Here is a 17,913-nt window from a genome sequence, read left to right as displayed (position 1 = left end):
TTCTAAATACACAACAGCCTCAATGGAATAATATTGACTCAACAGAATTACACTGACCCTTGAATACAGTTTACGAAAACCTGTGTACTTCTAAACACTGCTGATTTCCATGAACCACTTTATATTAAGCTGGCGTGTCACCCTTCATACCTGTTTAAGAGTAAGACGAGTGACAAGCAAATCTCAGCAAGATGGACTCTACTGCTTAGTCTGATGCACTGTTTGGTTCAGCTGATTCAGTTTGTCAGGTGGTATTACGGCTTGTCGGACTTCATTCTGCAACAATCATCTCCCAGAATCGGAGGGGCTGTAGCAATCTCAGCTCTCATAGATCAAAGTCACCCCACCATCCCCCCTGAGGGGTGAGCAAACCTCACTGAGGCCCAAAAAGGCAGCACAGGGGTCAGACATCATTCAGTCATCAGAAAACTCAAGTAGTGCTCAGACCAGAGAGTGACACACAGAGTTACGTGAAGACACTCAGTGTTCCCACATAAGATGCACATGGCATGCATGATAACACACGAATACATGCATTTAATAGACCAGAAAGCCATTCTGCTGACAGGTGTTCGTGTTAATTTGTCCACCCCCTGTATACTGGATAGGAAAGACAGACAAGCTGTGTGAAGACTACTGTAGATACAAAATAAAGGTTAGAGTTAGACTCTGCAGTGGTTCTTTGTGGTGATCTCATAGGGGAACCTTTTATCAATTTCACATTTATGAACAAGTTCTTCCCAGAGTTGAGTGTAAACAGTATTTGTCCCTGCAATCAAGGAGCAATATATAAAAATAATAAATCTTTAATTTGAAATGCAACATTGGGTACATTTAAAAAAGTAACACAGTTAAGTTTTTTATTACTTCATATTAAGGTCAAAATATGTCAATAATAGCTGAGTGGAGACCCGCTTCTGAATCGGACCACAGCGGAAAACATTGACTAGAACAGCCACGTATCGCTGCGGCGACCGCAGTACACATGCAATGAATTTGGGGGTAAAAAGTAATTAAATTGCATCATTCACAATTAGAAATGACATCACAACAATCATTTCTGCACACAGTTAGTCAACACATTCAGCATATAGCAGCCTTAGTTAAAATTGTACTTTGAGTTCACAAAAAAAGGTTTGTGAACCCAAGCAGCTGCAGTATTGTAGGAAAACAAGTGAAATATGTGAACAGTGAACAGTTTGCAGATAAGTTCGATATAAGCATAAAAAAGTAATCTGGCTGCATTATGTCTCATGCAGAGTGGATTGTAATAAAAAATTGGTTTGGCATTTTAAGGAGACGTTTCAGGAGCTGACACTGAGGGCGTCGAGTCAAGTGCCTGTGGTTCAGTTGTAACTTGTCTTGGCAAGATGTACAAACTATCCTGAAAGTTTAGTCATCGATTGGACTTTCTGGGTTATGAACACAACTGCCACCAGTTGGCCAAAATACAAAATGAAACTGAAACTGTGGTCTTTGATGTACTGCCTGCAAGTTGGTGTCTGCACTGTTCTTCACTAAGAATGCTTCCCTCCACTAAGAAACACCACGATGATGAAGATACAGTGGAGTGGACTTTCTACTGATTAAACAGAACAGATGTTTTTATGTACAGGAATGATGGAGGTGATTCTATCACACAGCCATTTCCACTAGCTGCAGTTAGTTAGTGAAATCAGTATGTGCAATCACGGAAGTCATGCAAATGTTACATCTGCCAACAGTACTATCCATCATAATATGTCAAATGACATTTCTCTATAGAGTCAAGTCATATACACAGTACACAGTGAACTGAGACTGTAGGACTATAGTGCTCTATGAAATACAAAACATTAAAGTGCACACACATTACAGCTAGATTATTAAGGTTATTGTTTCTCCAATAGACTAGTTACAAAAAAATAACCACATGAGCCCTGAACAGCAAGAGCTACTATTGTTATTATTGTTCATTCATTCATCTTCTTTAACCACCTACTGTTATCAGGGTCACCGGGGATCTGGCGCCAATCCCAGCTGAGATTTGGCGAGAGGTGGCATACACCCCGGTCGCCTCTTCATCACAGAACTGACACAAACAACCATTCACACTCACATTCACACCTATGGACAATTATAGTCTCCAATTAACCTGCATGTCTTTGGACTGCAGGAGGAAGCCGTAATACCCGGAGAGAACCAGTGCACAAAGTCTCAGCCAGCTGGCTGCTTCAAACCCAGAACCTTCTTGCTGCAAGATTATTATCATAATCATTACTATTATTATTATTATTGGACGTGATTCAAATAATTTCAGCTGCAATATTGGTGAGAAAAGTTGCAGTAAGATATTTAGCTGTTCTCACTCTTTAGTATGAACAGTGACTTGAAGCTGTCACTACACATCTATAACAGAAGAACTCATTAGAATACACAGATATGTAAAAAGATATTTATGCTTTGTTTTGGGTGCGTTCAAAATTCTTCTCTTGGCTCTTTTGTTTGACTGTGTTGCTCTTGGCCGCCTCCTGTCCTACCTGGTTTCTACAGATTGATTTGCTGTTGGAGGGCCTGGGGGTGATGCATGGCTGCCCTCTGTGGATGAAAGAGGCATCTGCTGTCGATGCCTTTAAAGTCGAGCATCTGTCATTCCTAAGGACATCTTTGGATTAGCTTGAAGAATGATGAACCCCACACAGCTCCCACAGCACTGATGGATCCTGGCTCTGAACACATGCATCAGCTGCTCTTCTAAACCTTCTCTCCACTCCAGCTCCACTGTCCAAATAGATTTTTTATATTTATCTGAGCTGACTTCATTCCTATTTCTTTCTCTCTTATTTGCACATGAGATGTTTTAGCTATATTTAAACACAGTAGTCGGTAGAGGAGGCGACAAGAATAGTGTGTTTGGGTGGAACTGAGGACTTCTCCAAATATCTCAGTGAGAGCTGCTTGATGCAGTTTAAAATATTGAGAATGTCTTCCAGCCCCTGACATGGGCAGGAAGCTTTTTGCACACACTGATTTACAGCCTGTAAAGGACAAAAGCTGCAGCCTCTGGTGTTTGTTCATACAGCGCTGCATCAGCCTGGACAAAATATTAATATACTTCTTCCTTTACACACACAGTCATTTTGCTGCAGCTGTGTGTGTGTGTGTGTGTGTGTGTGTGTGTGTGTGTGTGTGTGTGTGTGTGTGCATCCCAAACATCCATCCTGTGGTCATCTCTGCCAAGGAGTGCACCGAGGGTCAATCCCGGCTCAGCAGGATCAGTCCAAGATATATATAGAAAAAGTAAATTGTATTATATTGTCTGATTCTCAACCATTAGATTATTAAAATCAGTCGGATTAATTTACAAACCTCGGGCAAATGTAAGAACTTCTCTCAATCATTTCATCTGCGCCTGCCTTTACGTTCACATTCTGTCCACTCAGATATCACTTCTGCAGGCACTTATTCATTCTGTGCCCTCCACTCTTTCTCCTCGAGACAGTGCCAAGCCAAAATCTCAGTTTATACAGAACAAACATTTCAACATTCAGATCACTATGAAGTTTTCATGTTCCTCAAAGGATGACCTCATATTCTATTTTGAATTCTCCACAAGCTTTCCTCCAGAACGACCCGCAGAACAAACTCCATGTTCCTGTCAGATGATGAAGCATGCTCTGGCCTGAAGAATTAGAGCATGACTGATACGCTGGCATGCTTCAGATCATCAGAGGACTTTAGTGGTATGTTATACAGTTTATATATCAGCTGATACGATGATTGAGGTCATTTAGAAACAAGGTGTCCATTATATGTTTATTTTCCCAATGTAAAATGTTCTCATGACATATTTTGTTCAAATTTTATTATAAATAAAGAATTTTTTTTAAATCTATTATATAACATAATATATTGTAAATATTTTTATTTTATTTTATTAAAATATATAACATTTAATAGACAAAATAGAAAAATGCTTGTTCATGTTATAGATCAATACAAAATACTATAATTAAATGATGACATATCAGATGGCACTGTCAGTGTGTCGCTCCAGCACTCAGGCCCAAGCTCAAATAGTATTGATTGGTTTGCCTTGAAATGTTGAACATACACCCATGACGCCTCCTGGTGTGATCCTCTTTTTTTTTATCTAGTCGTCACCATGACAGCGAGTGAAATAAATGCTTTATGTTCCTGTCAGGATGTATTGTGATCATGTTGGTCAGCTCAGCTGATCTCTGCATTCATGTTAGCATGATAATACACTAAGCTAAGATGGTGAACATAAATGCTCAACGTGAGCATGTTAACATTGTTCCTGTGAGCATGCTGACATTATCATTTCGTTAAAAGCACCACTATGCCTTGGTACAGCCTCACAACAGCTGATATGGATGCAGACTCTCGGATGCTGATACTAGCATCAGTCTGCTAAAAACACACATGAAAACATTTTCATGTGTGTGTCTCTCATTGGATCTACCACTCTTGCACTGTTGTGTGTAAGCCTCTAAGGACTGCTAGGCTTTAGATAGTTAGTCGCACTGAACTACGGTCTGCAGCAGAAGGCTTCCTCCCCAGGTATGTCCTCATGCAGTTTGTCCTGTTTTGTTGCATTGCAGTTGGGCACAGTCTGTTTGCCTCGCTGTGTTTCTGGCACTTCTTACCTGCACTGTGCTGTCTCTCTGCCATAGGTTCACACAGGCTCAGCCCGCTAATCACAGCCTCCACGTCTCTCACTCCCACACCAACAGTAACCTGGAGAACATGACAGCACACCTTCAGCTGAGACATGCTCTGTCACACGAAAAGTCACAGTCACAGGCATGCAGGCTCTAACAAGCACCCTGCAGAAACACATCCAGTATTTAAAGGAGCAGCTCAGTGTATTCCACAGTCACTTTAAAGCAAAGGTTTATAATTAGTTCCAGACTCCAGCTCCATATGTTAATGATTACATCTGACTCACTGTAACACTCTCACACCTGCAGTTTTAAAAATATTGATCTATACTTGTGTTTTCTGAAGTTGCCTAATCATAATTAAAACCATATGTCTGCTTTCATTGTTGGCAAGGTTGCTGTATTGTTGTGTGGTGATGCATTGTTTAGATTCATGAGATAAATCTATGTGGGCCGATGCAGAGAAGGGTGTAACTGCAGGTTGCCGTGGCTCACAGCGAAAGCAGTATGGATGCATTTTAAATCTCAAACAGTCAGCACACATGCAGATTAGATGATCGGTGATGGATGCCTTGCTCAAGAGCACCTCAGCAGTGCCAAAGAGCTGATTTGACACCTTTCATACTTTGGTCGATACTGGACTTGAACCTGCCACCCTTCGGTTCCCAAGCCAAGTCTCTGTCAAGGCAAGAAACCACCAAACAGACTTGATCTATACAAAGTAGCTAACAAGCTAGTGTTCAGAAAATGTTAATGTGTTGCTCGGCAACTGTGCTGTGCCAGTCCAGTGGAACTATTTGTGTCGGTAGATAATTCATTAAATAAACAAACAAATCATAATCTGTTGTCACCAAGTACTGTTAACTAAAGAACTGATAGATAAAATAAATATCACACTGGAGGTCGTGCTCTTATTCTGAATATTGGAACTGATTGCTGATGCTGAAGATAATCACCATGACCTCCACGATGATATCTGGGAGCATTATTAAATAATTGAAGGCAAAGAGCATATCAACATTTTCATGAACTCTTCTCTGCACTACTGTGGGTGGACAGTAAGACAACCATGTCTACAGAGACTTCACTAAGACACACACACACACACACACACACACACACACACACACACACACACACACACACACACACACACACACACACACACAAAGACAGACACACAGTAAGTTCTACATGCATCACTCCGCTCCACCACACACTACACTCTTGAGGAAATAAAGTGAAAGAATTAGATGTTCAGCTCAAATAGCTTCCTGTCCAGCTATGATTAATAGAGTTACAGCCAGCTGCAGAGCAGGAAAAAGGAAAACCCCCCTGAGATCAGTTCCTGTACCACCGATGTCACTGTAACTAGTCTCCATGGAAGCTCTGCTGGGACAGAGATGAATGGTAATGACTTCTGCTTCTTAACTGCGTTGACATTTGCAGCTAATTTAGACATTGTACATTTGAGCTATTTAGCACGTATTTCTGTGAGTGAATTACAGTGTTATATTTAGCTTCTTATCCAACAGAGGGAGTGCATTTCATCTCCTGTTGTTAAGTAATCCAGCTTGTACCGCCTGAGTTCACGGAATGTGAATTTGACCGATGGATGCCCTCGGACGGGATTTGCTACTCATCATTTTTTCTCTGGTTAGGGAAACAGAGGAGAGCGGTGTGTTGGTGGTGGGGTGTTTAAATTCTTCTTTTAATAGCTTTACTTCTTTGGTGAGAACATAACAGTACCACAGGCAGACCTCATGTCAATATCTGCAAATCCTGTCTGGGAGAATAAGCCGATGAGATGCACTGACACGGCAGCCTGATCCCACAGTCATCTGCGGAATGTAAATAGGACGCGAACATCTAGCCGACCTGTCAGAGACCAGCCTCATGACACCTGCATCTGCATATTCATCCGACTTGTAACAGCTGAGTGATCACACCTCCTTATTTCTTATTCTGTGTAGTATTAGTCTCTGTCAGTTCCAGAATAGAAAGATCAAATATCTCAGATGAAGGCCCGGGATGAAGTCGAAAAGTGTGGGAAACAGCTTCCAGGAGAAATGTGAGTAATTTGATAGATTTAGAATGGCGGTGCACTCAGAAAAATCTTTAACTCGGGCAGGAAACAACAAGAGCAGTCCACACAGAATCACTTAAAGCAGTGCACATGCCTGCATCCAAAGCACACACATGTTAAACATGCATGAGAGCAACTGAGAACTAAATGAGATCAGTTCCTGTGTGGGATCTGATCTGAGCTCAGCATTCTATACACTGAAGCACACACACACATACGATATTTTAGACCAGGCTGGAGGAACGACTCCGATTCTTTACTGAAGTAGTAAAAATACTTGTTAATACTGATGAGATGATTTATGGGAGAGGAAAGTTCTACCACACACATTTATATTCATGTTTTGGACTACTTTTATATAACGAGATACTTTGACATCTTTGAACAGTGAAATGAACCATGTGAGAAGCTATGGGGGAAACGTTTCTTTAGAGGAGCTGATAATAAGTCGGAGACATCTGAAACATGACAGGACAGAGCACCAGTGAGAGGTCACCAAGCACAAAGGTTTACTTTAATCTGCTTTAAAGGTCATATATTTAATACAACTCATTAATACATACTCATTTATTCAAATTTATTCAAAATGTACAGAGTAAACTGGAGAACACATCGCTTTGTTTTTTTTGTAGTGGAAAACATTCCTGTACACTGTTGGAACGTGGCTTCTTTTAGTTTGAGCACTAACTCTAATGCACTGTGCAACTGTTGGACTGTTGGACTGTAGTGGCGGCTGTGGCACAAGCTCACGTGTGCTCAGTAAATGACAGTCAGTGTGTGTCCAGTTTAATTTAGAGTTGAACATGGAACAAACAGTAGGGAAGTGTCACAGTGTGTGAATCACATTCAAAACCTACACATGTACTGTACCTCATTATACTCCAGCTTTTCTCTTTTACAATGAAATATACCATAAAGCTCTTGTCATTGTCGTGGCACTCAGCACACAGTGTTAAGCTGTCATGTGTGGTATTAAAAGTTAAGAGTCAATTTCAGACAGTAAAAGTCCCATAATCCTACAAATCAGTGTTAGGAGTCATGGCAGAGTTTCACATCCTGCAGTAATGAAGTGTGTGATCAGGTGGAGCATACAGCACTGTATGTACGTATGTACGTATGTATGGAAATTCAGTGTGCACCGTGGGAGGCCTTTGTGTGAGGGTGCCTCTCCCAGAAATGAAGCTAATCTAGTCTGACAGAAAATCATGGCTGCACCAAAATGTTTAATAACCTACTTTCCATGATTACACCATGGTACACCTGCGAAGCTCATTAGCTTTAGGTTATCAAGATAAAAGATTCAAAGGCTTTTTATAAGTCAATTAAAAGAGATGAAAGATAATGAGTTTGATGGAAAGCTTTAATAGGTTTTCTGTTATATGTCTTGTTGAATAGGGGAACACATTTCAAAGAGCTCAGCTCCCAATAATCTTTCAATTAGGGCTTATGTTGTTCTTTTTTTGTGTGTTTTTTTTTACTGATTTTCACCGATTTTTTTTTTTTTTAGATTTTCTTCGGTTTACTTGATGATGTCCCAGATTTTTATTTCCCATGAGCTGCAGTGTTCAATAGTGCTCAAAATCTGACATATTTCCCATACACGTGCCTGCTGTGGCTCTCTGGATCCTGCTAGATTTACACTTACCCCCTACACCTTACACTGTAGAGATTCAGTGAAACAACATTACATAGTCAATGAGTAACAGAGGTGGTGAATCCAAAGTTGACCACATATGAAAACCCTGATCTGCCCCCATGATTCCCTTGTCACCCACAAGGCTACACCTCACACCAATCTTTGCCCTGACCTAAACCACACTCCCACACTTCTGTGCATGTAATATGGAGGAGAGGGTCATGGCAGAAATCCAATCAGAGTGCATTTACTCTGATGAGCAGCAGACAGTAAAGTCCAGCTGATGAGCTGAGATTCAGCTTGTAGATTCCAGCTCTCGTTCTATATCTAACACACTGACATCAGATTGTTGTCCATCCTCTTATCTCACTCTCGCTACACTAAATGAGTTCAAACCAGAGCTTTCCCAACCCATGACGATGGCCTATGAATAAAAAAAAAAACACCACTAATTATTAAAGCTGCAGGCTGCTGAGGGTGTGGGTGTGTTCATTCAATTCAATTCAATTTTTACGTATTTAGTGGCAAATTATAACAAAAGTTATCTCATGACACATAAGGAAAAGGTCAAGAGAGTACTTTTCATAATTATAATAATATTTACAGAGACCAACAATTCCACCATGAACAAGCACTTGGCGACAGTGGTGAGGAAAACATTTTTTTCATGAGTGATGAACTGCTATAAAACAATCAAAATGTTTCAATTTATTTTAGACATTAACATTTTATTTCCCCCAGAAACAAAATCACACGAGCACTGCGCTCAACAAACCAATGGGAACTTCTTGTTATTACTACTCTGCAGATCAATCTAAAATAGTAATAGTATCGATACCAATGTTGGTATCAGTATTGACCGTACAGTACTTGCGTGATAAGATCGATACTTAAGTTTCACTTTCTCTTCTCAGTGTTCAGAACATAACTCCTGTTTACACGGTATACAAGTATATGCAGGTAGCTGAATTATAGACGTGAAAGTAAAATTGAGTAATTTAGTGTAAACATCATAGATGTCATTTTAGCAGACTGATTAAATATATACTATTCAGACGATGAAATAAATCCAAATGAACTATTTACTGGAACTGAAAAATATATTCCCCCACAAAGATAAAATATGGCTGAATATAATAACCCTTTCGTGTTAATTGTCCAAGGAGCATCGACATTCCTATATTTGCATTCCAAATTTGCATATTGATGATGCATTCACTTCATAAATTATGACACATTGCTCTCATAAGCTATCAGTATTGGTATCAGCAATACTGGTCCTGTATTTACTTGGTATCGGATCAATATCAAATTCTACCCCTAGCCGCCACATGAAATAAACCAAGCTAGAGCACAAACTGTGAGAGAATGACTTTAGTCCATGAACTCCACCTGGATAGTGCAGTTTCAGCAATAATTTAGGATGACTGTGAAGCAGTTTGACCCGTTTGATGGTCGGACCGGCCACTGCAGCGTGACATCAGATTGATTGTGACTGGTAGCTTTGACTCTATGGCATACCCTGCCATAAAGTCAAAGATCCACTCTCCTGCTCAGAGGGAGCTCTGATCCCACTCTGTGTCAGCTCGGTGAGGAACCATCATGGTCTTGAAAATACAAGTAAGAAATATCTTTACCAGTCAGGGTTTACCTGCAGACTGTGCATGTATTTTTTTTCCCCCTGATGACAGATCTTAGCACCAATGGCCTCATTGTTTTAATTGATCTGTAATTAACAGAGGTTAAAACACTCTCTCAAAATCCTGATAATATTCTCTGATTGTTTGTCAGCATCAATTACCATCTTTATTGTTTCACTGCACATCTGTCCAACTGTGAGCAGGAAGACAAAGAATATTCTTCTCCTTGACAAAAAAAGAGAAAACTTCCTCTGTATCTCATTTTCTCTCCCCAAGTTTGGTCCTTGAATGCACCACGTATCAATAAAAATTCAGCAGTAGGTAAAAGGCTCTTGTCCTTCTCACTTCGCACTTGAATTATTGCCTGCTTTAATACACATTCCACATTCACGCCTCACCTTTATACTCTGTCTGGATATATATGCTCATTTCCTTTGCATAATATTTGAACTAATGGTAAACTAATGGAGGCATTCTTCTTGAAGCCACCTCTTAAAGCAAGACATGCTTTCAGTTATTTGGCCAGAGGCCACTAAGCTCTGCCCAGTCAGGGACCACAGGAAATCACTGTCTTTTGTTCCTCAGTAACTGGTGGTAAAGACCAAGATGTTTCCATTGCAGTGAATATCAAAACAAAAGTGCTACTTTGCTACGAGTTACTACGAGCTAAACTGTTAGTGAATAGTCAAATTCTTACTCGTGTTTTAGTGATTTCCCTTTAATATAGGCCAACAGGAACCCCCAGCAGGCCAAAAAAATCACACCCAATACCTGTTCCTTTAGAAGTCAATGGGTTTGTGGTTGCATCTGTGTGGTGCTGTTTTGAAATGTGAGTCAATCTCTGCATCGTTGCCTTATAAACAATTGGACTCAAGTGCCACTGTCATTGTCCCTTTAAATGGCTTCATACATCATTCAGACAGCGATGGCATTAGTGGTGTAGAAAAAAGCCAGGACAGGTGAAACTTACACCAGTCCGAGCTTGCGAGCGTCGCCATCGACCACAACAGACTCTTCTTCTGTCTGGCTTGCTGCTCATACCACAGACAGCCTGCACTGCCGTGCACTGGTGAGTGCAATAATATTTGACAGAACAAATGACTCTTATCAGATGACATGTCAAATGAAAGTATCTGGGAATATGTATACAAGAAAACCTTATTGCACCGTGAAACTTTGAGCTAGCTGGCTGGCTCTTGTGAAGTGTCAACTTGTGAAACACTGATTGAAACTGTGAATGTCATTTCTGCACCATGAACAGTGTACCAGGCATTAAACTCATACAACTCATGACTGCTTTCAATAGTGGTATAAAGCTAAAAGAAATACTGACAAATCTCAGAGAGCACCTGATCCTGCATGTAGTTTTAATAAATGGGCCTTGTGGCAAAATTTTCATATCATGATGTCACAGTGAATTTTTGTTAACATGTGTTCGTTGGATGTGTTTTGCAAAGGTCATAGATTACAGCTCACTTTTTGCAATCCTCTCCTTTGTTTCAAGTCTTGAACATATTGAGCAAAGACACATCTGTACATAAATATGAACTGCAGACCGTCTGCTGCACCATCTGACCCAATCTGACCACCATGCCTGTCTTTTTGGTGAGTGCCACCAGGTTTAAAAAATTCTAGTGTGTGTTCCTCAATGAGATGATATTTTGATTTGAAACTTCATTTAGTTATTAAAGAGACATTTGTTTTGAAAACAAATGAGAACTACTACTGACAACTAATGATTATGTTTATCAAATTTTATGGTAAATGACTCAAAGAAAATAAAAAAAAGAATGCCGATCACAAGTTTTGAGAGTGTCAACTTTAAATGTCTGAAGAAATGACCTTATTGTTTAATGACTGATGATTCCAAGAATTTTAATTTTGTAATTCCATAATTGTCCAATATGTTTGAGATTCCTAGAGGTGGTGTATTATAACCTATTTTTAATGTAACACAGCAACAACAAACACGGTGCTCAACACTGGCACCATTCGATACTGTCTGAAATAAAACAGAGCTGTTTCTTTGGGTTTGCTGCTGTGCCTTGCATTTCTTCTTGGCTAGACAGCTCTAGATGAGGTGCATCTCTAACTGACTTCTAAGATGGGCGATTTTCCTCTGTTCCTCTGTCATTGTAAGTGGACATTCCTGTTGTGTGTTTTTTTGTGCTGCTTGCCCCCAACATGTCAGCCCGAGGAGACAATTCAGAGCTGACGTTTTGGGGTCATTGTGCAAATTTCCTGAAAAAAGGAGTCCTCAAAAGTCATTCTTCAAGAACAAAGTGTGCTTGCTGTGGTCTGCACACTGCTAAAATATTAATGTTAAATAAAAGCCAATCCCTTATGATCTGCTCCCGAGCCACGTTCCACACCGTCCTTCTTGAAAGCCAGTGTAAATAGCAGAGATAGAAGCTAAATTAAAACCACCATTACTGTTTAGGTCCACATCCTTGGTTGCAGTTGCTATTTATACCAGCCCTCTGCTCCATCGTGTCCCACACAAACCTCACCAGATGAGCCGGTGCTTCATTATAACAGCCATTTGGCTTCAACACAGTGCAATTTGACTTAAAATGGTAGAATCCAGAGAACAGAGAAAGTGTTTAGGAATCTTGGTTTGAATCTCACCAACACCTGTGAAGGTCTGTAAAATGAGGAATATTTCTGCCCGTTGTCTGTTTGATGTTGTGCTGAATTAGCTGACTAATTTTAATAGTTTAGTTTTAACTGGATTTTAGATTTTAGAACTTTAGAGCATTTTTTACTATTTATTGTTTCTAAAATGTAAAACAAATACAGAGACCTGACCACGTCCTCACACAGATCATATACCACTGATTGCTAAGACAATGACGGCACGGCAAAATCAGTACATTACTGTTGGATGACATTTGAGTGATGAGGAAACGTGCCGCACAGACAGACAGAATTCAAGGTAATTATGGCGAAATATGCAATATGCAATGCACCAAAAGTGATTAAAATGTGTAACTGTGAATAAAAAAGAAGATAATCATGCACCAATGCAGGAAATATTTTGCCCTTCATGTCATGTAATGGTGTAGAGGACAGGGTGGTGGATGTGTGTAGTGAGTCTGAAGATTTGAAAAAACGGAATCCAGGTTCTTCAGAATCATCCAATATCTATACTGTATGTGTGTTGATGAGGTAGAGACACAGTGCACTTTGTGAACCTCCTTTTACATTCCTCTTAAAGTGATAGACTTTCAATAAACCGACCTTTTGCTTCCAGAAGCTTAATCCATATCTGCCAGGCCTTGTTTTAAAATCCTGTGAGCTTGCCCTTTCTTAATCTTCAGCTCTGACATTTTGTGAATTCCTTCATGGCTTTAAGCAGTCTTTACAACACACAGATGTCTTTGTGATGAGCATATCAGTGACTTGATGAAATACTCACAGTGAATGGGACGAGGATTATGAGGTGGAAGAACCACCTGAGGTCATGACTCCATCTTCACACCTCTGCAGCGCCTGGGGCTCTGAACACATCCTCGCCATCACGACCTCCTGTGGGAAGACAGAGTACACTTTCAATCAGTCACTGTCAATGCACTTGTCTGACTGACTCCAAACTATATTGAAGCCGTGGTCACGTCGCTTTTCGGGACAGTTCTTTTGCACACAATTAGGTTAAAGGTCATAACACTGTAGATCAATCTCACAGCAAATCTTTTGATTTTAATATGACTGTCTTGATCAAGGAATATGTGCTGATGGTTTGGTTCAAGTTGCTGTCTGTAATTTTAATCTGGTTATTTTAACAAAATACAAAGCATCTGTGCTAAACTATGCTAAACTCTCATCACACCTTTAAGCTTTAAGTGTTTAACACGAGCAGCAAACCTCTGTGGCTGTAAAATGTAGCCATTGCAGAAGTACCAAAAACTGCAGTTCCTCAAACATCCACTTGAGGCTGGCTCCAGAAGTGAGTCAGTCTCCATAAGTCCCCATGTTCAAATGTCCAACTTCACAGCAGAAATAAACATTTACAGCCGTTTACAGCCTGGTACAAAAAACAGTTTTGGTCTCTGTAGCTAATTTCCCCGTTCAGGACAACTGTACTGAGGGTGGATTTTTCTTTTTTCTTTCTTTAGAACTCAAAGTTCAAATTATATTAAAGTCATTAAAGTTATGCAGAATCAACAGAGTGGATGCTTTGATTGACAGGTGGGTACCGTCAGAGATAGCTTGTTTTAGTGACCAGGCTTCACTCATCCCACCTCAGTTCCACCCACAATCCACTATGTGGATGACGTCATGGAAACTGCAATGTCCATGTGTTTTACAATCTTTAGTTTAACATTGTGCCAACGTTGTTTGAGTCTCACATCACAGCTTCAGCTGAACTTGCATCTCTACAGAATGGACCTCCTTCTCTTTATAGGAGCTGCACTTGTCGCTGTTGTACAACTTCACTGCCAGGGCAGGAGGACTGAGTTCAGTAGTAATGACGGCAGCATTGTTTATGAGGTTTTTCAGATCTGCATTTAAAGTATCAACAGGTCAGGATTGTGTGACAGTTTCTACTCACAGTGTTGTTTGACATCTAGAAGTGTATTTGTAGCATTTGGATACACGGTTGATTCATCCATGCCTGACGAAGGCCCTTCCAGATAAATGTATGTAATGCAAAAGTAGTGGAGTGAACATTAATATAGAACATTTCCAGAGCAGCAAAGTGCCAGCTCATACAGGTGGTGATAAACAGTGTGGAAACAATTGTGAGAGCTTATTACACACTTGGTGAAAGGTTATTATACTAAAGGGCAATTCTATCCATCTGAATGAATTATACTCAGTACATTCTTCTTCAATCTTTTTCAGATAGCTGCTTTTCTTCCCTCTTTGTTTTATATTTCAAAATAATTATATGTTAGGCAATTCTCCAGTGTGCCTCTGCTGTGTTATTTACTGTAATACAATGGGAGCAATATCACGTCCTCTGTATTGCATATTTCCAGATCTCAGAACTTACTGTGGTGAGTGTAATGTAACCGTAGCTGATAGAAGCTATGGACTGACATATGAAAATAAACAAACAGCAAACTGCAGTTTTGTTTGAGTTCAAATCATTTAGAAATCCAGACTCCTCACCTCACCTCGAGGTCCAGTAATCAACTGTTGTAGAGCTTTTTTAGCTTTTTTTTGATTAACTGGACACTAGTACTAGTACACCATTTGATCAACCTCTCACCTTGAAGTATTATTATTATTATTATTGTGGGTGGTGGAGAGGAATTCCATTGCTTCTATTTCTATTTCAAACTAGCAAACTAAACTGTGTTTTTAGTGGCAGTCCTGTAATTGATTTTGGAAGCCCTGCGCCAGCAGAGCTCTCCGCCTGGCATCACTTAAATCACCGTGATCCTTTGTACAGAAGCAGAGCTTCTGGACAGAAACCGACATGAGGCAACATCCCCGCAACCTGGTCTCAGAACACATGCAGATTTGAGCTCTGACAGTGAATCAGAGGACAGGGCAGGCTGTGAAACAAAGTGTCGAGATACAACAGCTGAAGCAACAACAAGACCAAACTCTGACAGGGTTCACAGCAGGAGAGACACAGCAATAAGAACTCCTCTTTTTATTCTAGCAGCAGTCAGGAAGCCTGCAGTCCCAGTGAAGTAAGCGCTGCTCATTAGGTCCCAGAAGCTACTTAGTTCCCACCAGTTTAATGCCTACTGCAGCCCTTGCTCAATGTGCATTATGATTTCTGATCACATTATTCTCTCTGTACCAGACTGCGGTCGACTCTCTAATTACTGTCCCAGGCACAGAGGCCATGTTCATCCTTACCACACATTCAAACTGACTCAATACGATTAATCAGTGAGAGACATTTAGTCAGCTTCCGTTTCAAAACCACTTGATGCTGACAGTCAGAATAAAGTCGTTGGTGCAGAGCTGTTAAACTGACTTCAGCAGCAGCCTCTGTCATGGACTGCAGAAACACTGATGTCTGATTCTCTGCATCCCTCCCTCACTCCGTCACAGCCCCCTCCCTCACATTTCCACAGTTCCTTTTTTCCATATTCATTTTACATTTCTTCTGTCCTCCTACACACACTCTTTCTATGTTATTTACATAGAAAGAGTCACTGGGGTATGCTGCTCTTAGCGAATACATTACACTGTAGATTAGCCCACTTAAAACACTTTGTTAGGTGTTACCCCTAAAGTCGACTGTCATGACCAGCAGTGCTGTTTTCGGGTCCAGAAGCAGAGCGTTTCTGCCCAACAGACTGTTAACTTGCTCAGATTGGCCATTATGCCTACGTAATTAGTTTTGCCTTTGTTTGTATTTAAAACTGGGAGTGTGCACAGTTTGTTTTATTTTGAAAATCATACAGACTCTCTATGCTGTTTCTGTATCTGACTTACAGCAAGCTCTATCTGCTCTGTGCTGTTCGACTCTGCTGGTCGTGATGGTCCAGAGCAGAGAGACACTTCTGGGATTCCTCTGAGATGCGCTGCAGGTGCTGCTGCTGGAATCACAATCACTGGATAGAATGGGCGTGATCAGCCGTGGCACAGCCGTGCCCAGTGGAATTTAGATGACAGACGGGTTGGTTAGGGTTATTTGGCAGGTCACTACCCACACCACCTTGACCTCCACATTCTTACTTTTCACCTGTTCATAGAGGTCACACTATTTTTGTACACTAAATTCTGTGGTGCTAAATCATCCAGTAAATGTAATTCCTTTGGATATTATACCAGCTCAGTATCTTGGCTTCCAGAAAAAACAGTCTCCCTACAAACAGTCATGATGTGACTCCACTTTCTCTGTAAATAGAGCACAGCCGAATTCCTAATGAAAGTGACACGGCCATCCAGTGAGACACCCCGGAAAAAGAGCTAGCAGCTGCTCTGCCAAAGACGTAGTAAGTAGAACACCTATGTGCCACGCTGTCAGCTCACCAGCTTCATCCCTGTTATTTTATCTGTCCATCACACCAACCATGTGTAATGATCCACCGAGGAATTCTGGGATGAGTCACATGGGAGGTGAAGCTCTCATCCATCTTTATCACAGTGTGAAGTTACACCAAACGAATTAAGCTAATTAAGCACATCTACTTTATCATCATAAATCATTTATTTTCATTGTGTTAATTGTGTTAAATTGCATTTCTATTAAACCAATTTCATACAGATTCATTTTTCTGTTCATGTTATTTTGCATTTGTCAACACGGAAACTATAGAAGGAGGGATCATCACCAGTAGATAAATGTCACACTCCTCCTGCTGCTGCTCTGACCATCATGTCACACCAGTATACCGCCAGTGAATCATGCTGCATATTTTGTTCACAAAGTTCTCAATCACACTGTCCTCCGATGCCCCCCTTTATGTTGTTTTGCACAACGAATTATAAAACGGGTGATCTAAATATGACACAGGTCTGACTGGAAAATCTTGCTAAAGGAAGTCGGAGTGACAGCAAACAATACGTGCAGATGTTATGTAACGCACCGCCGTGCCGAATCACAAAACTTGCTGGCACGAGCACTTATGTACTAACAGTACAGCGCATGAAAAATATCTTGGTTCCACGAATAACCGCGTGCTTTGCTTTTACAGTTATGTCTTTATTAAAACATGCCATTTCACCTCCAGCCTTTTCCTTCTGTGACCCATTTGAGAGCTGCAGTGAAGGAGCCAGTCTCAGCTGGCTGCTTCCAGCTGACGGTGCACTCACATCACTGCAACTATATCGGTAACAGTTACCACTTTAAGGTATGAGCGCCCCCGGTGTGGTGTGATGTACTCTGTAATGACATGCAAACATTCGCTAACCGTGAGACAGAATGATTGTGCCGCTGCCAAAGTCTGAATTCAAATATCTGTTACAGTGAAGTGC

The 17,913-nt window shown here is 40.7% G+C and overlaps 1 protein-coding gene and 1 long non-coding RNA gene across 3 annotated transcripts in view; one reads left to right on the top strand and one right to left on the bottom strand.

The window, feature by feature from the left end:
• Window positions 1-3,814, top strand: part of LOC109138122 (uncharacterized) — a 36,686-nt gene extending 32,872 nt beyond the window's left edge. The window contains exon 4 of the long non-coding RNA XR_002041837.2: window positions 3,596-3,814. This is a non-coding gene — a long non-coding RNA (uncharacterized LOC109138122). The remainder of the gene's footprint in view (window positions 1-3,595) is intronic.
• The window catches only part of lrfn2b (leucine rich repeat and fibronectin type III domain containing 2b), a 64,491-nt gene extending 50,939 nt beyond the window's left edge, over window positions 1-13,552 (bottom strand). The window contains exons 1-2 of one of the 2 annotated variants that reach the window (XM_027273023.1): window positions 13,445-13,552; window positions 4,650-4,740 (exon numbers count right to left, since the gene is read on the bottom strand). The gene's annotated coding sequence lies outside the window, so the exon portion shown is untranslated. The remainder of the gene's footprint in view (window positions 1-4,649; window positions 4,741-13,444) is intronic. The other variant, XM_027273024.1, reaches the window with a different exon arrangement.
• Window positions 13,553-17,913: the final 4,361 nt, after the last annotated feature.

This window comes from Larimichthys crocea, chromosome XXI (assembly GCF_000972845.2).
Source record: "Larimichthys crocea isolate SSNF chromosome XXI, L_crocea_2.0, whole genome shotgun sequence".
NCBI lineage: Eukaryota > Metazoa > Chordata > Actinopteri > Sciaenidae > Larimichthys > Larimichthys crocea.
Note: the sequence above shows the minus strand (reverse complement) of the source record. Positions and strands in the feature narration are given on the sequence as shown.